Source organism: Ursus americanus, chromosome 35 (assembly GCF_024610735.1).
Source record: "Ursus americanus isolate L20-20 chromosome 35, mUrsAme1.1.p, whole genome shotgun sequence".
Taxonomy (NCBI): Eukaryota; Metazoa; Chordata; class Mammalia; order Carnivora; family Ursidae; genus Ursus; species Ursus americanus.
In genome coordinates, this window is record NC_142161.1 from 8,577,642 (window position 1) to 8,599,760 (window position 22,119).

The 22,119-nt window shown below is 36.5% G+C and overlaps 1 long non-coding RNA gene across 8 annotated transcripts in view; it reads left to right on the plus strand.

The window, feature by feature from the left end:
* Positions 1-22,119, plus strand: part of LOC123795723 (uncharacterized) — an 870,146-nt gene that overhangs the window by 590,572 nt on the left and 257,455 nt on the right. For all 8 annotated transcript variants that reach the window (XR_015722996.1, XR_015722994.1, XR_015722989.1 and 5 more), the window contains one exon: positions 19,198-19,309. This is a non-coding gene — a long non-coding RNA (uncharacterized LOC123795723). The remainder of the gene's footprint in view (positions 1-19,197; positions 19,310-22,119) is intronic.

Sequence of the window (22,119 nt, forward strand, 5' to 3'; positions counted from 1 at the left end):
ATTTTTAGTGGCTGCCCTGGAGTTTGCAATATACATTTACAAGTAATCCAAACTCTTTAAGTTATACCAAACCATTTCACATGTAGTGTAAGTAACTTATAACAGAATATTCCCAATTCCTTCCTTCTTTTCATCCCTTATATCATTATTTCATTTGTTTAACTTATCTATAAGCTATAATCACCAAATACATTGTTGCTATTAATATTCTGAAAAGCTGTATGTTAGTCAATTAATAAGGAAAATGTATTTTTTTTTACCATGTATCTCAAGTTCTTCCTTTCCTTAAGTAGACTTAAGTTTCTGACCTATATAATTTTCCTTATTGCTAAAGAATTTCTTTCAACATTTCCTGAAAAACAGGCCTACTGGTGACAAATTTACTCAGTTTTGGTCATCTGCATTTCCTTTCACTTTTTTTTAAGATTTTATTTGAGAGCACACACATGTGTGTGCATGAGCACAAGCAGGGGGGAGGGGCAGAGGGAGAAGCAGACTCCCTGCTGAGCAGGGAGTCCGATGTGGGGCTCAATTCCAGGATACCGAGATCATGACCTGAGTGGAAAGCAGACGCTTAACTGAGCCACCCAGTTGGCGCCCCACTTCTTCACTTTCAAAGGGTAACTTTGATAGATACAGAATTCAAGGTTGGTAGGGGTGTTTCGTTTTGTTTTTTTTACTTCCAACACTTAAAACATTTCACTTTACTCACTTTTTTTGGTATAGTTTCTGAAACACAGTCAAGTGTAATTCTTACCTTCAGTCCTTTATAAGCGAGCTCCATCCCCATCTCCCCATCCTTAGCTTCTTAAAGATTTTTCTTTGTTTTTGAGATTTTGCAAGTTGAATATGATACGCCTATATGTAGATTTTTTTTTTTTAAGATATTTTTTCTCCTTGTTCTAGATTTCTTGGTTTGTGGTTTGATGTCTATCAATTTTGGAACACTTGGAGTCATTAATGTTTCAAATATTCTGTTCCTTTTTTCTTTCAGATAATCCCATTATGTATATGTTACAACTCTGCAATTATCCCACTTTGGGGGGATCTTTTTATTTTATTTATTTGATTTCACTTTTCTCTTTGCATTTATATTTTGGGAATTTCTATTGACCTTTCTTTAAGCTCCGTGGTTCTTTCCTCAGGTTTGTCCAGTATATTCCTGAGCCCATTAAAGGCATTCTTCATTTCTGCTACGGTGTTTTTAGTCGCTAGTGTTTCTTTCTGATTCTAAGAATTTCAGTCTCTGTGCTTGCATTACCAATATAGTCTCACTTGCTCTCCACTTTTTCCACTAGAGCCCTTAGCATATTAATCAGTTGTTTTAACTTCCTGTTATGATAACTCCAGCATCTTTGATATCCAAGTCTGATTCTGATGCTTGTTCTTTCTCAAACTGTTTGTGCTTTAGTATGCCTTGAATTTTTTTTTTTTAAGCGCAAGACATATACTAGGTAAAAAGAATTGTGGTAAATACACTTTTAGTATGATGTTTTATGTCTAGGGTTCACTGTAGCTGTGGGTATCTGAGAGTAAAATCCCCTCTAATGTTCTTGGTTTTGTCTCCCTATTGTTTGTGAGTTTCCCTAGAGTGTTCTAGGGAAAAGGGCTAAGATGTGCTGTTCTGCTTGTGTTCTTATTATACCAGAGCTCCACTGACGTCATGGTAAGGTGTGGGAGGGGAAGCATCCCATAGTCCTATGATTAGGTCTCAGTCTTTTAGTGAGAATGTGCCCCTGGGCTGTGACCTTCACAAGTGCTTCCAAGTCTGACCCTCCACCCCTGACGCATTTAGGTGCAACAGGAAGGATAGAAGGGATTGGTGTTGGGTATTTCTGGCCCCTCCCCCACTCACTTAGAAGCAGGAGGTGGCTGGAGTCAGTTTTTCTTTTTCCCAAGGTCAGCTGAGCTTTGATAAAATATTCATCTTGAGGACAATCCTTGTTAAGGAGAATCGAATGTTCTAGGGGTATTTCAAAATGGCTACTTTTCTCTTTCCCTGGTAGAAGCATAGGGGATTTTTCTCTGAGATTTCCTGTAAAAACTTGTAGGAGTTTTACCTTCAGTAGTCCTACAAGTGCAGGACCTCCCTAAGACTGCCCCCCCCATCTGTCCCAGAGTTTTTAACTCTAAAACATGCCCACACTGAACCTTCAGTCATCTGCCAATCACCATTTAGATTTATCTAGCCAGTGCAGGTTCCTATGGAGATTTCTGTTCCTGGGTTTCTGCTCTGCTGTTTTGAGTTTCTATATCTGCCTGTCTCTCCAACTTTGGGGGCAGTGGTTTGCTTTGTTGCCTTAATTAGCCAGTGGATCTAAGAAGCATTGTTGATTTTTAAGTTTAGCTTATTTCCTGTGAAAATTGGAGTGATGCTTTCCAGGGCCCTTGTGAGCCAGACTGGAAACTAAAAGTCTTAAATGTGTCTTTCTTTTCTTTTTCTTGTTTTTTTTTTTTTTTTTTAAGATTTTATTTACTTATTTGACAGACAGCCAGCGAGAGAGGGAACATAAGCAGGGGGAGTGGAAGAGGAAGAAGCAGGCTCCCAGCAGAGGAGCCTGATGCGGGGCTTGATGCCAGAACTCTGGGATCACGCCTTGAGCCAAAGGCAAACGCTTAACGACTGAGCCACCCAGAAGCCCCTAAATGTGTCTTTCCATTTCCTTTTTATGCCTGGTAGCTCTGAAGGACCAGAAGGTCATAAAATAAGATGTATGTAGAGTGCAAAAATTGGTTCTCTGTGACCACTGATCACTAATGTCAGATTAAATTCCTTAAGATCTAGAGCATTTTTTAAAAATTTCCCATATGGCAATACCCAGCATCTAAAAGCATTTTCAGTGAATAAGTTGATGTAAAAGCACGGCTTTTTGGTATGAACCAATGCCCCCAGATGAGCTTCAACTTGTGCAAAAGAACAAAATGCACTAAAATAAACCACTTCAGTTTAATTGACTTCACAGCATACTAAGAGAAAGATAGGTACCAGAGAATAATTAATGGTCACCATAAAAATGATGAGACATTAAAGGATACCCTGATAAACAGAGAACTTCTCTATTTTGAGATTCTCTACTTCACATTTTGTACACAGCTTTGCAGGAAATAATTAAAATTAAATTCATAAATACAAATTAAAATAGGTGAAGATAAAGAGTTCTCTATCAAATAGTTAGGTGGTTCTAGTTAGTTTACAATCTTTCTTTTGCTGCCTAGTCTCAATCCATAAAGACTGGATTCCTGGGGTACAAAATGTCTCTCTTTATGCTTCCTCACCATTTAGCATCCTTATGAGGGGATTCGCCACAGAGTTCTTCAAAGGGAAGCAATTCAGCACCCCAGGGCCAGGCCAGCAACAGCGCTTCCCAAACCATCATCAGGCACTTTTAAGGATGAACAACAGCTCCCCGGGAGGTGTAGTGCAAATCCAGCCCTTTAAACTCATTTACTTTAATTGCGCAACATTTTAAATACTGCACGCCAGAGAGAGGCAGGTGCATCAGCAGGTGCAATGTGGCGAGCTGCCAATAATGGCATCAGAAAAACAGTCCCTCACAGAGGCAAGAAGCAAAAGAGACTGAGTGAAGAACTCCTCTGAGTTTAATGTCTATTTCATCCGGTAATTGCAACAGAGGGGAGGATTTCCAAGCAATCTAAACCAAAGCTGTTTTATTCATTTTTAGCTATGCCTTTTTTCTTTTTTTAAACAGGGGAGGTCTCAGAAATAGAATTTTAGTCCAAATTAATCCAAATCCTTTGCATGCACCCAACTGAAACTCATGTATGGGTAAAGATGTTAAAGAAAAGAGAAATTGTGAAAACAAATGTTTTCTTTCTAAAACTTTTTCCATGAATAATATGAAGCCTATCCTGCCATATTTTGTATTTAGGCATTAATTTAACCCAAGTAAAATTTGAAGTCAAATTATAAGAATTTATGACTTTAATTTCTAAACTAATAATTTTAAACTTTCTATTTTTCCTTTTATTGGCACTTTTATGTATAAGGGAGAAAAATAGTATAAAGTATAAAAAAGTATATTATCGAAAGTTAGATACTTGTAGAAATACCCAAATAGGAGATGAGAGAAAGGTAAATGAACACAGATTTGTTCTTTTTTATGTAAAAAGGCAAATCTTGATAGGTACTATTTGTTTGTTTTTATCACTGGCATGATTGATTGACTCGGTACATTTTGACCAAATTGAGCTCTGAAGGTAAAGTAGTAGTGAGTAGAGGAAGAGTGACCCCCCCCACCTCGTATTTCAGCCTTCCCTTTTGCCCAAGTGGCATCCTGTTGAAGTTTATAAAGAACCAGCAATTAACAAAGTATCATCAGATCTCATACCCTCAGCAGCAGCCCCAAACCATTCAGGATAAAACAGAGGAAGGCAAAATAGAAGGGACCAGTTAATAAAATGTAAGAGCTATTTTCCAGACCCTGTGGTTTATCTGTTTTATCTACATATTCTGGAGGCATATGTTACTGTTTTTACTTTTCACTTTCTTTCTATTTGTTACTTGTGTTAACCGAGGCTAAGGTGTTAGCCCCACCCATATAGCTGTTGGGTAGTAAAGAACAGTTTCAAACACTTTATCTTTATGCCACAGTGAGCTATTGGCTTGGCACATACACTTCCCAAGATGTATCAATAATTGAATTTAGGGATTATGTGCTAGAAATGAGAGTATATCTTCATATGTTTTTATTACCAAGATGATGGCAGTAGTGAAAGCCCCAAGAAGAGATAGGTCTGAAGAAAACTATAAACAGCTATCAGAGTCCTGCCTACATGTAAGATAAAAAAGAAGCTGTTGGCTAATTTCTTTCATCTCTATACTTTCTGGTAATAAAAATGCTTGGGCCACCTAAGTCAGAAAACACGTCCCATGTAAAAACTTTCAGTCCTTAATACTGTACCAGCTTTTCTTTCTGGCCAGTGTGCAATACAGTATTTTCTTGTAACTTTTTTCACATCATTCAGGGTATTTTTTCAGTGATGGCAGGACACAAGGAAGAAATCAGGCAAAATAGGGCTATGAGGGTATGTGTATTTCACACCAAAATAAAATTGAGATCAGAAAAAGGAACTTGTATAATGAAAAACTATACATAGTATCAACCTTAGAAATAAAAGCATTTTTACCAGCAAATAAAGGGGGTTTAATTCAGGAATAGGAGATAACTACAACTGGGGACAAGCACACTACGGTAAAACCTTAGGCAAACCCCATAAACAGAAGAAAGGAACCTTACTTTACGGAGAAGGGGGGATTAGGGAGGGGTTGTTTTGAATGAAAATTCATTGGAGAAAAATAAGAGTTCAGGGTAATAATGGTTTGTCATTGGCTGAGTTGCAGGAGTAGTCAATTTTTTGTAGGAGACATAAGTACTTGTTTCCCTGTTGGGGCCTGCAATTGATGATTCTTTCCTATAATTGACATTGAGTGGCACAGTTCCTCCTTCCAGCCTCTCCTCCTATCATCACAAGTCCACTTTAGTGAGCTTTCCCTTTATTAATTTTCACAACAGCATAACTGTGTTCCCATTTAGATTTTCAAAAGTAATTAGAATTGCAGTTCACATAATTTTCCTGAAATGATGTCTAGAGTGACTTAATCTTTTGTTTCTGAGCCTGAAAACTTTCTCTGGTGGTGGTATAGTATCTCTCCTTTCTGTCCTGGCACTTGGAGTGCCTTGAATAATCTTCCCTGCAGCGGGAGTCATAAAGCCAAGTTAGGCAGATGCAAGAAGGAACATTCCTGATTGCTGATGAGGCCTCCTAGGAACCATAGATCTGTTTTGTAAGGATTGGAGAAATCTTATCAGATACCTGGTGAGAATAAAAGACTGGTTTAAAGTGAGTAGTATTCTGTTATTTGAGAGGTGAGAGGTTGGGTAAATGATGATGCAGTTTGTGGATTACCCAGATTCTGACTCCATCATCCCAATTTTAGATAGTAAAACACATTTAATTCCTTCAAGAAGAAAAGAAAGGGGAGAAATAATCAGCCTGTTTTTTTTTTTTTATTAAGCAAAATTCTGGGTTCCGAAGCTAAAACCACATCAAAAATCACATTGATGTGAAAGAACGATTTGATTTATGAGATTCTTCCATTATCCTGAATGACAAGTTTGCAATATTCATGAGGTGAAAGTGATTAGACATATTGTCTGGTTGGTAAGAGAAGTGGTGCAGCATAATTTTTGCTTTTATTGTTTACAACAGGGTTTGTCTTAACATGGGAGATAGATAAGTCAGAAAGGCTAGGTTAATTTCCATTACAAGAGGCAGAAAGTTCCTAGGCATAAGGTGTGGGTAAATCTAAGAATGCAAAAAAGAAGAATTGAATGAAATAAAAGAGACAATGAGTTTTGAGAAATTTGAAGGATTTTTTTTTTGTTATATTCAAGTCATAATGACTTATTCACGATTTTGTTCCAAAATTGCATTAGTCAATGTTCTCCAGTGTATGTTGCCAAATTTAGGATTTTTGCCAATCTACTAGTTGAGAAATGGAACTCCAGTGTGGTGTCGGGTATGCCCTGTGATGACAGAGGTTAAAAATCTTGTGTGTTTAAACATATTTTGAACTCAAAATAATACTTGCGCAACTATAACCAGATTATTATCCATGCATCGGGGTTTAGCATAAGTAAAACTTCTTGGGGGTCATGATATAGAAAATACAATAACCATGTTAGAAGTTAAAGGATGAATGTTTGACTCAATATTATGAGTTACTCTTTGTTAAGATTGTTATTTGTTAAATGCAAAAATTCGGACTCTGTTCAGGATTGATATTTGTTTTCGAATTAGTACATTTAGTAAAATCCATGGCATGAGAAACAATTTGGAGCATATCTTCAAGGCTCCTTGGTGATAAATGAGCCTTAAAATGTTTAGTTAAGGGGCGCCTGGGTGGCACAGCGGTTAAGCGTCTGCCTTCGGCTCAGGGTGTGGTCCCGGCGTTATGGGATCAAGCCCCACATCAGGCTCCTCCGCTATGAGCCTGCTTCTTCCTCTCCCACTCCCCCTGCTTGTGTTCCCTCTCTCACTGGCTGTCTCTCTCTCTGTCGAATAAATAAATAAAATCTTAAAAAAAAAAAAAAAGTTTAGTTAAATCCATCTGCCTCACTCTGTGCTCAGCATTCATTAAATCTATTGGATTGGAAAGTCTCAATAAGGAAAAATCCAGAACTATTTTCCATTTATCAATTCTTTTGTGACAAAGAATTTCAATGGCCGAATGTTGAGGCTTTTCAAAATGTGATTTCTGTATTTTTTCCCTATTGAAATCATTGACATGTAATGTTTCAGGTATACAACATAACGATTCAGTCGATGTATATGTTGTGAAATGATCACCGCAGTTAAGTCTAGTTAACATCTGTCACCTCAGATATTTTTTTTCTTGTGATGAGAGCTTTTAAGATCTCTCATAGCAACTTTCAAATATATGGTTATCATTAACTATAGTCACCATACTGTACCTAACATCCCCAGGACTTATTATCTTATAACTGGAAGCTTACACTCTTAGACCTTAACCCATTTTGCTTTTACACCCTCCTTTGGCAAACACCACTCTGTTTTCCATATCTGAGTTTGGTTTCATTCTTATTTTTAGATCCCATATGTAAGTGAGATCATGCAGTACTTGTTTTTGTGTGACTTATCTCACTTAGCATAATGCCCTCAAAGTCCATCCCTGTTGTTGCAAACATCAGGATTTCCTTTTTTTAATGGCCAGATAACATTTCTCTCTCTCTCTCTCTCTCTCTCTCTCTGTGTGTGTGTGTGTGTGTGTGTGTGTGTGTGTGTGTGTGTGAAAGATAACTTATCCATTGGTGGACACTTTGGTTGTTTCTATGTCTTGTCTATTATAAATATGCTGGAATAAACATGGGGTATATATATCCTTTTGAATTCCTTTGTTTCCTTTAGATAAATAGAAGTGTAATTGCTGAATCATGGTAATTTTACTTATTTTTTTTAACAATCTCTATCTTTTGTGGTGGATACGCCAATTTATATGCCTGCCAGCAGTGCATAAGGGGTCCCTTTTCTTCACATCTTTGCCAGCAGTTGTCATTTCTTGTCTTGTTGGTAGTAGCCATTCTAACATGTGTGAGGTGATATCTCACTGTGGTTTTGAGTCACATTTCCCAGAGAAGTGATGTTAAGCAATTTTCCTGTACCTGTTGACCATTTATATCCATTTTGAAAAAAGATCTATTCAGTTCCTTTGCCCATTTTTAATCAGCTTTTTCAGGGGGTTGGTATTTATTCATTTGCTCTTGAATTGTACATGTTCTTTATGTATTTTGTATATTAACCTCTTACCCAACTATGACTTGCAAATACTTTCTCCCATTGCACTGATTGCGTTTTAACTTTCTTTGTGGTTTCTCTGCTATACAGAAGCTCTTAATTTGATGTAACTCCACTTGTTTGTTTTTGCTTTTGTTGCCAAATCCAAAAAAAAATTTGTGAAGACTGATGTTCAGTATCTTAGCCTGTATGTTTTCTTCTAGGAGTTGAATGATTTCAGGTCTTATGTTCAAGTTTGTAATCCATTTTTGAGTTGATTTTGGAGTATGCTAGAAGTTAGTGGTTCAGTTTCATTCTTTTGCATGGAGCTTTCCAATTTTCCTAACACCATTCATTAGAGAAACTATAAAGGCATTTTTATATGCTATCGGTATGTAAATCTTATTAAATGTCTTCTTTTTTTCCATATCTGATGAAAGATCATTGGGTAATTTTCTATTTTGTGTACTGTTCTGCATTAATAGATTTTTTTTTTATACTGGACTATTCCTTCAGTGTTAGGATAAATATGACCGTTTATTCTAATTTGTTAAATTTAGTATTTGATTTTGACAAATACGTACATACATACACAAACACATATATATGTTTTAGTTTCTGTGTGCATATATTAACTGTTTTGAGTATCAGTTCTTAATTGTGGAGTGATTTGGTAATACATAGCTCTTTCCTACATTTGAATATTTTCTATATATCTTGATTTTTCTATTTTTTTGGTGTGTAGAACAATTCACATGAAAACAAGGCTGACTTGTTTTTCCATTAACTAATTCATTCTTACACTTAATTATTCAAAAATATGTTAAGGCAAGGCATCCAAAACAGAAAGAGTAATGTAATGCTGTTTTGACTTCAAGAAATTTAAAATTTGTGAAACACACAAGACAATTTAACGTTCTAGTTGAAAAGATAGTATTTTTAAAGGCTACTAGGAAGAAGATAGAGGAGATGAATATCCTCCAAGTGCATTGATCGATCCATAGGAGGCCCAGATATCACCTGCCCCTTGATGTGATGAAATAGAAAATAACACTGTATAGTATTCTTAGTTACAGATAATAAATGAACTTCATTCTTAGTATTCCCTCAATGACAGGGTGAATGGTGGATAAAGATACAGTTTGAACAATACAGTACGGAATCAGACAAATCCAGAATTTGGGACATTCTCGAGTGCGAACAGTCTTAAAATTGGGTTCTTAAAATGATATTTAAAAAGTAAGGTGCAAAAAAAAAATGTTATGAAGTAAAGGATACTTAAAAACAGGCACACAAAATGCAGTGTGTATATACCTTTGTTTGATCTTGATTGAAACAAATCAACTATAAGGAGACATTTGAGAGACAATCTTAGAGATTTTAATACATTCTGGGTAATGAATGATAATTGTGATAAGTATGATAATATGCTGCATTCTTAAACATATTTAGAATATTAAGAATTAAAGGTAAAAGAATGGTTATGTGGGATTTACTCTAAAATGCCAAATCACAACAATAATACAGAGATTTAGATAAAATTAGCAAAATAGATTTACATCAGGGTTCACTATACTTTTCTCTCATTTTTTAGATACTTGAAATTTTCCATGAGAGAAGTTAAAAAATAATAAAAGACCTGAAGGAAAGATAAACCTCTATTCTGAAAGAATAAGGAAACGTTTCTTAATAGTGTTCAAAATGTTTATGTAAATGAACATTTTTTTATAACCTGCTAAGACTCATGCTATGCTATTTAGAATCAATGGTTATATGCCATCTGGAAATAATCTTTGAAAAGATACTACCCAGACATTACACAAATAACATTCAAAAGCCCTCATTCAAGACTCTTGTTTGGATTATAAAACACAATTTTGTTAAATTATTATGGACTATGGAGAAAGAAAGGACATAACAATTGAAGAGCAGTTTTCTCCCTGTCAGTGTTAATATAGATAAAATTTGTTTACTTACTACTTTTCCAAAAAAAGTATATATAAAATAGTACCTAAACACTATTAAGCTTTTATTTTATTTTTTTAAATAACAGATAACTTTGATCTGAAAACAGAAAAGACAACAAAAAGCTTCCCATGTATGGAACTACATTCAATATTTAAAAATTACTCTTAAATAATTTAGGTTTTCATGCCCTGGAGAAAAAGCACCCACAGCAACTGTGCTAAAATAATCCACCTTTTTGAGAAGGAACTTCAAGAGTAGGTTTTTTTGCACGAGGGTGCAAAGTAGATTTTACAGAAGGTTCTTGGGGCACTGAAATGAGGACTTGTGCCACACACGAAAAAGAGAACAACCTAGTAACACATTTGAGACTTGTATTTCCCTCAACATTCCTCTTTTACTTAGGGGCCACCAGGCCCCTCCTCTTTCTTTCCTGAGTACTCCCCACAAGATAATATTCCTTGCTTTTCTCTAACTGGAGCTATTTGAGGACTTACAGGCCCTACAGGCCCAATTCAGAGCAGGCTTATCAAATCATTCATCTAATGAACTCCTCTAACTGCCTAGAGGGACTCTGCTGTGAGAAAACTCAGTTTTGTTTGTCATTATCCTTGTGTCCTGGAATGTGAAAGAAGGGGTTGTTAGGACAGAGGTTGGAAGGGCCCTCCGTGAAGTGCGAAGTGCGGGCAAAGGTTTGCTTTCTTAAACTGCATAAAGCCTATGCAGACCAACCATTGCCCTGCCTTGTTTAGAAATAAACTTCCCTCCAAGCAAGAAAACCAAGCAAGTAGAGTGAGCAGAAGCGATGTGTACTGCAAAGCTGATTTCCACAAACGTCTGCTTCATTAGGCTCCAGGCCTGTCACTCGCAGAGGCCATTTAGGTGCTGTGAGTTGGCTGGGTTATGCAGTGTTTCTCAACCTTGAACGTGCACACGAGTCACCTGGGGATTTTGTCAAAATGCAGATTCTGATTGCCTAGGTCTGAACTGTGGCCCAAGGTTTGGCATTTTCACCAAATTTCTATGCTTCTGGTTTGTGGATTACACAAGGAGAGTGTCCTAGTAAGGGTGGAGGTGGTGACAGAATGGGGAAGAGAAGGGATAGCAACTTGGAATTAGAAGGCATTTCTGTGTAAAGTGTCTGGTAAGTTAACTAAAGGGAAAGATAATCCTACTTCTACGGTGCCAGTAACTTATTTTGATTTCTTTACTCGTTCTAAATACTGTATCAATTTTGTAACTAACTTTATATTTGCAATTTCATATTCTTGGTCTTGAAGAGGACCCATAAAATTGTATAGGCTTCAGGCTCCATAAAACCTGCATCTGTCATTGTTGGACACCAGAAATTGGACTTCGAAATGTATACATTCTCGTAGATTCCTCCTCTTAGATGTTGACCATGAGGCTATTAGTAGGAATAGGTCAGTAAGGGGGCGGGGGGAGTCTCTGTATAATTGGATGCCAAAAACAAAGCCTAGAAACATTTCTTTTCAGTCAAGCCTGAGTAAAAGATAAGTTAAAAGGCTTTACTTAAAACATAAGACAGGAGCATTATAAAAGTAGGAAGAAAAGACCAGTTATTGAATCTGAATAATTTTTAAAGTATTCTCTGAATATTTAGTAATGTAAGAAAGAAAATCGTGAAAGCTTCAGGAAAAAGGAAAAGAGACTAAACGATGGGTCAAATATATGAAATTAAAACCATGGAAGTCTGGATAAATTCCATCTAGGGAAAAGGAAAAAAATCTACTTTCAGAAAAATAAGCACAATATATAGAGAATGTAAAGTAAAATTACATGATACCAAGTTATAACCTCAGAATATAAACGTTAAAACCTGGAATCAGAGGTATCCCGTCCAAAAGGAGGTTACTTTTGCTACAGTGAAAAGACACTGGTAGAAAATTCATGTTGAATTGGCAGGAAATAAATCACCGGGGAAAATATCAATATAACAGTATTAGTCTATGGAATCTTAATTAGACAAAGATACAAAAGGGAAATAGAAACCATAAGGAACATAATTGATAGAAAATTATTTCTACTAAGCTCTAACTTAATAGAATCCTTTTCAAGAATCAAGCTTTATGCTGAACATGCACATATCTTAGATTAAAAAATTATTTAAATACAAAAGTGCATAAAATCCACATTTTGCCAACATATTAAAACATGCAAATAAAAAAGGTTTTAAGTTAGAAAATGCTTTTCTGAAACATTAAGTGATCAAAAATGCGATGAAACACACTTTGGGAAAAACATGTCAAAATTGAACAATAAAAGCTACACTTGGAAGTAAAATCACAGTCCACATGCTTTGGTTATCTAAAGAAAAAGTACTTTCAGCTATGGTAATTAGAGAAAGAACAAATAAGAAAATACAAATATGAAGAAAATATTATAGTACAGGAGAAAATGGGAAAAATTAGAACTGATAAGTCCGAAAGCTACTTTAAGCAAATCTAATAGATAATTGTAGCAAATGTGTATTTAATCAATGCAAATTCAAAATGGAAAATATGAAGTCTTTTAGTAGAGACAGAAACCCATGTCTGACTTCTTTAAAGGGAAAAAGGTGAATTAAATTGCTGATATTGAATTATATCCTAGAAAACTGCAAAAAAGATTATGAAAAGGCAGGGATGCTAAAGTAAAATAATGGGGAAATGTTGGGATTTGGAGCAAATGATCAAGGAAGAATTCTTAAGACCCCTTTCTTGCAAAAAGGTGGTTTTGTTAAAGCACGGGAATAGGACCCGTGGGCAGAAAGTGCTGCACTGGGGTTGTGAGGAATGGCGGATTGTATACTTCGAAGTTGGGAGTAGGTTAGGGACCACACAAGCCTCCAAGGTATTTTGCAAACAAGGTTTCCAGGACCCTGAGGGGGTAACTATTGTTAGGAAAAGGTCGCTTATTACTGTTGAGTAAAACCTCAGTCATGAGGTCCTTCAGATGTATGTCAGTGGGCCAATATGCTTGGGAGATGACTGCCAGCATAAGTCTTGGAGGGTAGAGACAAAAATTTAAGGAATTTCTGTATACTTCAAGTAGACTCACTGGATCCAGGTGGGGGGGGGGTTGCTGTGTCAGGCTAAGATTGCCTTTTGGTCTTAGCGAAGTGTCAACATGGAGGCAGCTGAGCTCCCAGAAGAAGGTCACTCTGCCTGTTTCAAGGACTTGTCAATGGGCTGTAAATCGTAAGGAAATCTATTTTTTTTTTCTTTTGCCTTTGTTTCCCACATCATAAAACAAGAGCCCTCAGGTCAGAAAGCTTCTCCTTAGGGGTTGGGTACCTAAAGGTTTTAAGAGCTGTAGCTTATTTACCAGGGCTGATTTTTATTTATTTTTTTACAGTTTAAGTCCCATAAAACTTGTGTCAGTGGCTTATGATTTTAATTTCTGATAAACCAGTATAAAAAAACAGAACTAGAAATCTTGTGGAATCATGCACTTGCATTTTTTGGGTTTTTTTGTTTTGTTTTGTTTTCGACAATCTATTATCTGAGGAGTATACACCCCAATCTAAATTTCCAGATGGTGCTTTCCCTGGCATAATTCGGCAACTCTGCCTGGGAAAGTCCAGCATTTTAAAGCTCATATATACTGTATAATGTTAACTCAGGCCCGAGTGAATGCATTAGACTTAACTTGACAAGGGATACGTTATTCTAAGAGAATGGGAACAACAAGAGTTGATATGTGGGATTATCAGGTTACACTGAGATTTTTAGCTACTCTGTAGCTCTATTCAAATGGCCATGGGCCCACAGTTTATTAGCACACTAACTGGAGGTTGCAAGTAAATCTGGGCCTTATACACAAAAATCTGTTTCTCACCAGTTGGTTTTGAATCTTCTACCACAAGAGAAAACCTGTCCTTTAACAAGGGTGAAAGTTACCATGCTATTTTCTTCCTGGTTTTATACATGAGCCCCTGTGGATTTGAACATGAAAATCTTGATTACCTTGATTTAGGCCATAAGAAATAGTAATAGACTTTAATCTGTACCTTTCTAGAATATGCAAGCGTGTTCCAGTCTTAGGAGGCACCTGCCCAAGACATGCCTAGTGGTGTTTTATTCTTTCACTGTGTTAATAGGTCTGTCAACTGCCCAGTCTAGGATCAGGGACACTCACTATTCCTGCCCAACCAGCTCAGGGAGGAAATACAAAGCAAATGAGACCTTTGAAATCCCATAGCAAGCTGGTAGACCTAAATCATGTTAAATATGACCTCCACTTCTGGGCAATACAGACCAATAGGAACTGGATTTATCCTCTCTCCTGAAACAAATAAATACAAAATAACAGGTTTCAGACATTAGAGTCAGGTAGTGAAGAACAGTGATTCCTGACACAAGGAAATAAAATGAGTTCTGCAACTACTCTAGCTACTGTCTGGAGAGACCATCTAGGCTATGTCGAGATGAGTGGGAACCCAAGCAGACCTGTGAGGTCTCTCTGAGTTAAGACAAGTTAGAGTTGGCGAAGGCCAAAGTGGCTAGGGATCACGGGCCAAACAGTGTATGTTCAATCTGTGCATTTACCTCTATTCAAGTCTGCCTCAATTAGAAAACTCCAAAGAAAAAAAGTTATTCTAAAACTATAATTGAAAGAGCGGCACTAGCATAAGACTAGACAGAAAGATCAGTAAAACAGAATGGATAGTTTGGGATCCTATTCCAGTATTTGAAATAAAGGTGATAACACAAATCAGTGAGGGGAAAAAAACTTACCCAAAAATACTTAGGATGGTGTTAGGTTTTTAAGGAACAGTGAGATTGTAATCACATAACATTAATTAACAAAATGATAAATTAAGTAATGCATTTTACCTGTAACTGTTGAGGTGTGTAGGATACTAGGAATTCTGCTAGATGCTGAGTCAAATGTGGAATAGGAGAAACTTAGTTTCTGCCATCAGAGATTACAGTCTAAATAGGAGGGTGAGGGTAATAAAAGTGGGACAAACCACGTAGGAAGAGAAAGTATGAAGTTTACAAAGAGTGCATTTCAGGTGAGCCTGTCCTAGAGTCAAAGGTCTTTCTGGGGGCGCCTGGGTGGCTCAGTCATTAAGCATCTGCCTTTGGCTCAGGGCGTGATCCCAGGTCCTGGGATTGAGCCCCGCATCAGGCTCCCTGCTCCACTGGGAGCCTGCTTCTTTCTCTCCCACTCCCCCTGCTTGTGTTCCCTCTCTCACTGGCTGTCTCTCTCTCTGTCAAATAAATAAATAAAAACTTTAAAAAAAAAAAAAAGTCTTTCTGTAGCAATTTCTTTAAATAGATAATTTAAAGAGATACCACAGTATGAGTAAGGAGGTCAGAAGAGTGTCTCTGTCAGGAGTGAGTTCATTATGAAGGCTCTTAGGTAAATGAAGTTGTAGAATTGAAAAAAAATTACAAATATATAGGTTTTAATAAAGTACCACATGTCTGAAGCTGAAAGGTGGGAGAAAGTGTTGTGAGATCTAAGGATAGATTGCTGGGAATAAGTTCAGAGCAAGTAACTTTTAAAGTCTTGTGATAACAAGAGGCTCATTTTTCTCACATAAAATGAAATTACTCTCTCATTAGTTGATCTCAAATATGGCAAGAGCTACCTAGGCTATTTCTGTCTTTATGGCTCTGCCATTCTTAATGTTTACTCTTTCCCCTCCTTTTAATGACTTGTAGTCCCAGGATGGTCACTATAACCCCAACAATCTTTTCCACATTCAAGGCAAGAAGAAGAGTGACAACACCCTTTAATCAGGAAAGTAAAACAATTTTATTTTTTGTTAAATACCTAACTTGTATCTTAAGAACCCAACCCCACAAACAGCATACGTTACATTAATAATTTTAGTTTCACCTTAAATATACATATATGTGTAGAAAAATGTCCATGTTGAAAGGCTTTCTACCTGCCAGAGAAGCTGGCAAAGTGAGTAGCTTTCGCAGCAAGGAGAAATTGTGCTGGAAATCGTTGTGGCTTACCCAAACCAGCGTCTGGCACAAAGAAGGCTGAAGCTTGGTCCTGGAGGGCTTGCATTTCTGAAGGACTTGTCTTTATCTTTAAGAGAAATTAAGAGAGATTAAAAAAGCTTTAGGCTTGAGAATTTCAAAAGCTGGTATGTTTTTGGAAAGCCCGTTATTGCTGCAGGAGTACAGAGAAGAGAGAAAGATGGCATGGGGTAGATGAGGAAGGGAGTAGAACAGGATACAAGTTGATAATTGGAGAGAGGTTAAGAAATGGTATCACCTTGGGGCGCCTGGGTGGCACAGCGGTTAAGCGTCTGCCTTCGGCTCAGGGCGTGATCCCGGCGTTATGGGATCGAGCCCCACGTCAGGCTCCTCTGCTATGAGCCTGCTTCTTCCTCTCCCACTCCCCCTGCTTGTGTTCCCTCTCTCGCTGGCTGTCTCTCTCTCTGTCAAATAAATAAATAAAATCTTAAAAAAAAAAAAAAAAAGAAATGTCATCACCAAGGTATAAAGCTCGATGGGATTTCAGGAGTAAAACAGATGAGGTGAAGATTTTCAGGTCTTTGGTTTGAACATTTGAGGGGACTTTCGTGCTGTGGATTTAGATAGGAACCAGAGCTGGATGGAAAATAGGTTTGAGGAGTAGAGAATGTGGACTTCTCTTTACCAATTGAATTTGAGTGCCTGAAAGAAGTCCACCTAGAGATGATAATTAGCCATTTGGAATTGGAATTCAAAGGAGAGCTTGAAATATTTGCGTTAATAAATGTGCCATAGAGTGTTGACTGCCATGTGTAAGAGGACCTCAGAAAGAGCTTTGGAAACCGCAATAAAAAACTGATTGGTGAATGTGTGAAAGCAGAAAACCAGGACGGAGGATTCCACAGGAACCAAGGAAAGTGAGTTGAGAATGAACTGATCAGCATGCTGAAGGCTGTTCACATGTAAAGAAATGAAAGGAAGAGCAAAGTGCAAAGAGTGCAAAGTGCAAAAGCTGCAAAGAGCAAAAAAAAAAAAAAAACAAAAAAAACAAAAAACCTCACAGTCAGAGACATTGTAACAGGAGATTGCAGTCGAATGGTAAGGATCCCTGTGTCTTATCATTTGTTTCTGAAAGAGTGCAGGGAAAACAAATGAATGGAAAAGGCTTGCCTTTTTTTTTTTTTTTCCTAATAAATTTCATGGTAAAAGCAAGTAAACAGAGGGGAAAATGGTACGGGCTTGAGGAGAAGGTGTGTATGTTATTTTCATGAGTTCAGAGAATTAAATATGAATCAATGCTGAGGGAGGCCATTAAGAGATGGAGGGACAGCCGTGGTGTGGGCATGGCGAGAGGATAGGACAAAGTAGGCTGCTTTGAAAATATGCACGTGGACAGGGTACCTGGGTGGCTCAGTTGTTTAAGTTGGGGTTAGGGTTAGAAGAGAGGATGAAGGGTTGAAGACAGTAGAAGTTTGAAAGTCGTTTGTTTTGAAGAATGAGAGAAGCGCCTGACAAGGAGAAAAAGAACAGTTGCCAGAAAGTTGGAAAACCTGGTTGATGCCGAACCATAAATTTATCCTGGCAGCTGGGTTAACTACCCAGGTGCAGGCTTAGAGAAGGCAGCTAATCGGATTTGTCCAGCTCTGTAGTTTTGCCAGGCAGGTGTGTTGAAAGGACAAAAGCTCAAAAGATAGTGTAAATGTTGCAGATTATGGTCGAAATGAAACATGGAATCTAAAATATCTGGGGGTGGGTTACATGATGATTTTTATTTTCATAATTTTCAAAGTTGCCAAACTGTCTAGAAATGTATTTTTTTTTAAATGCAGCAAGTCAATTGATTTTCAGTAGTTTAAAAGTTTTAAGTAGCTCAAGAAAACAGGCAATGCCTGGCGAACATTACTGGACAGCCTGTAACACTATAGATTGCTGAATATCAGTAGTTACAACTCTATGTCCCTCATTCTTCCCTGCCGCCAAGAAGATTTGATCCTTTCCTTGGGGATAGCGTGTTTAGCCTGAACTTCACTGCCTTTCCTGCTTGGGTCATAATACTTGCAGTTGGTTCTGGTCATTTTCATGTGCAGCTCACCATCTGCCTTTAGACTCTCAGTGAGGTAGCTTCAGTGGTCTGTGTGGCTCATCATTCCCTCCCTTTAGTCCCTACTCAAAGTATCCATCAGCAAGAAAAATATTCCGAGTCTTGTTCCCACTGGCTATTCTCCTCTCCTGGCTGTCTCTGGTCCTGCATCCTGTTTTAAGAGGTGTTTTATCTTTACCTTTTGAAATGCATATACTAGTTAGTGGTTGCTACCTCTGTAAGCTCAAAGCCTCTGATTTCTCCAAAGGCGTTGGGAATCCCATTCATTTAATAGGGGTTGCCATCTTGTACTTCTTTATTTCTGTATCTTCCTTTTTGTTACTCAGAAAACTTCATTATATAGCCGTTCATCAGCATTAAATCTCTGGGGGCCTCCCTATTTCCAGATGCTTAATTTTCTCAGTCTGTTCTTTGTAATAGTCATATTTTTTTAGGTTTAAATATTTTCATAATTTAAAATTTTCTTTGTTGATGTCTTATTTAATATTTGAACAGTTAATTTAAAAAATGATAGCCTGTATCAGTAATACTGAGCAGCATTAAGGAAACATTTTTTTAATCCATAGTTGAACAAGTTTTTAAATTTGTGTATTTATTTAGATAAGTTCATTTTTTAAAAAAAGCAAATGATAGAAGCAAATACAATAACCTGTATCACTGCCAACAGAGAGCTACTCTTAGTTCCTCTACCAGTATCCTTCCAGAAATACTATGTGGATATTGATAAATGTATGAGATCAAGATGTACTTTTATTTCTTGGTTTGATCATTTACCCAGAAATGTTGAAACTCATGGTTTTATACATTGTTAAAAAAAGAAACTGCATGACAGATCATTTTCATTAAGGATTTTTTTTCTTCTTCTTCTAGGAATCCTGCAAGGCATTGCACCTAAGAATTCCTTTCAAAGATTCCCTAAGTCAGTTACAGTTGTCTGTCCTTATTCATGAGAAGATACCTGTTGGAACAGAAGAAGTCAAAGGTATGTTATGGGAATGCCCAATCTCTCAGTCAGAAATTCTTGTGAAGTTTCAGAGTTGATTGCCAACAATTATAGGACTAGAAAAGAGTGGAACAATTCAAAATGTAAGTTATTTTATTTGTGTAGGTAGAAAAAGGACATAATAAGGAAAACTTAAATGCACTTGTTAAATGTATTTTTATCATGTTAACACTTACAAATGATCACGAATGTAATTCTTCTCTCTGCGGTGAGAAGTGTTTTATGACTTAGAACATAATTTTCAAGGTCGCGTAGTATTCTTTTGGATTACTATGACTTGTAATATCTGTCTATTGGATATTTATCTTTTTCTAACTTTTATGCAGTGAATAATATGACCAACATACCTTATTACTTGGATGAACCTCAGGTAATTTCATTAGGATGAATTCTGAAAACTAGAATTGCAAAGTCAAAGGCATGCACATAGTAAGAATTTTGGCCTACCTTGCGAACTGACCTCTGGAAAACTTCCAAATTTTATTATCATAGGCAGTACATGATTTTAAAGGAAAATTAATGGACAATACCTTTGAGCATGATGATAATCATTGTTAAGGAAACCTAAGGACAAAGTAAAAACCATGTGGAATGAGTTTAATCTATTTCCACAATTCTCCTTCTCCATCTTAAAATCCTCTTACTGACTTTCTTTTAGAAACCCTGAAGGGGGCATGACATCTTGTGTTGCTGTTGATAATGATGTCATTCATAACATAAGGAAATCTGTCGGTCTATCTATATATATGTATAATGGGAGAGGGTTCCATTCTTCATAGAGCATATGCTTTGTTTTCAGCTCTTACAAGTCTTTGCTTCCTGGTAGAGCCTTTTCACATACAGGTGTGTGCGTGTATGTGTGTGTAATACATATATGTGTATATGTATAACCTACACATATCTTGTTGAGGCTATATGTAAATTTAAATGAGGAAATTTCAGTAAAATACATGTTTTTAGAGGGCAACAGATAGTCACGTTCAGCACATCCTTATTTACCTGCTCAGGAAGATAGGAAAGACAACAAATAGTCATGGATGTTGTTTCGGGGCACAAGCACCATTGGATCATTATTTACTATGTGCGGAGGGAAGAATAAAGATGGCTTCCAGAAAGTATCTAACATTATGCTTCCTGTTACACCCATACACAAACCAGATAACTCCACTACAAATCAAATAAGTGGTCTTTTATTCAAATCTCTAACGGTCAGTAATCTCAATGGTGCAAATTAAATCAACATTCCATTTTAAGGGCTTCCAAAGAAGGGTTTCCTATACTTTTTCTCAGGAGTTTATTTAGAAAGTTTTCCCCCATAACTAATCTAGACTCACTGTCCCTTGGGATCTCTTAAGTATTTTTGCATTATGTTTCCTTCCTGGTTTCAAATAATGCAGTCTCTCCTCTTAAGATTATCCTTCATTTAAATTAATCCATTTACAAAATCTATCTTAAAATGCACAAATCTGAATAGATTTTTTTTCCCTCTCTACAAATAAAGCAAATTAAAAATACCTTTGTTGCTTTACAACCAAAATTCTTAATGCCTCTTCTAAATGAAATTTCACTTATTAACCCTCATTTTCAATATTCTCTACAAATCTAAGTGGTTGTTTAAGTTTGAATAATTCACTTGAATATTTCAATTGTAATTCAAAACTAATGGATATGAAATATGTGTGCCTTGGTGAATGTAAAAATATGTCTAGGAATATTTAATGCAGAACAGAAATATTAATTTATGACAAAACATGCCATATTGTATTAAAACAATATAGAAGCACATGAGTCAGATTGTGTACAAGAGAAATGCATCAGTTAGTTAGATGTTTACTTAAAATTTAGATACATTTACTTTAATATTGATATTCTCATATTCTGTTTCTGCATTAAAGAGGTTGAATAAAGTATACTTTGCTGGTAACAAACTATTAAGATGAGTCATTTGGAGCCTAAAATGACAGTTTTAATTTAGTCTCCGTATGGAGATCTGAAAATAGTTTTAGGCACTGTTAATATTTCTGCATTAGAAAATTGTTGACTTTCAAGTGATTCTTCCGGGCATAAAAACTCACAAACAATGAGAAACTGGAAAAGTTTTAGTCAGAAATTTTCAGTGTTAGTTTCTAAGAAAGCTACTAAATGAATAAAGATTGGATATTACCATTAAAAAAAAATACTTTGGTATTAGAGTCCATCGGCTCAGTATGGGGAGGGGGAGAAAGAAACACAACACTTGATAAATTAAAGGCTGATTATTAATATCCATACTCTTCCTACCGCTTTTGGTTTAAAATTAGGGGAAACGGAAAAATGAAAACCTTCAAACTATTTTTTTGTTGTTGTTGTTCTGGATATAATGATTGATGCAATTAAAATTCTATAGAAGTAAGATGAGGATTTAATTTTTGTAGTCCTTTTTCCTGCTTTTACTTTTTCTCATTACCATGGATGATTGAAAATTAATTATACAATATATCTCTCATCGCACTCACATAAAATTGCCACGATCCCTAACTTGTCATATTCTCTGTACTGTTTGTACTCTGTATCACTGTGATGACATCAGGTGTCATCTGTTTCTCTTATTTTAGTTCTTTCCGACTAAATCTTCCCTTAGTATATAATATGCACAGTGTCTTTCCATAGGTAAAACTGGTGTGTCTAGTGAATGTGTCTTTTGAAAAATGTCAAAATTTGATGGGGTGGAAAATGTTTAATGCTTTTCTTCTATGCTGTCAAAATGTTGACATCTGACAGAGTGGGAAAAACTTTAGTATTATTCCTGG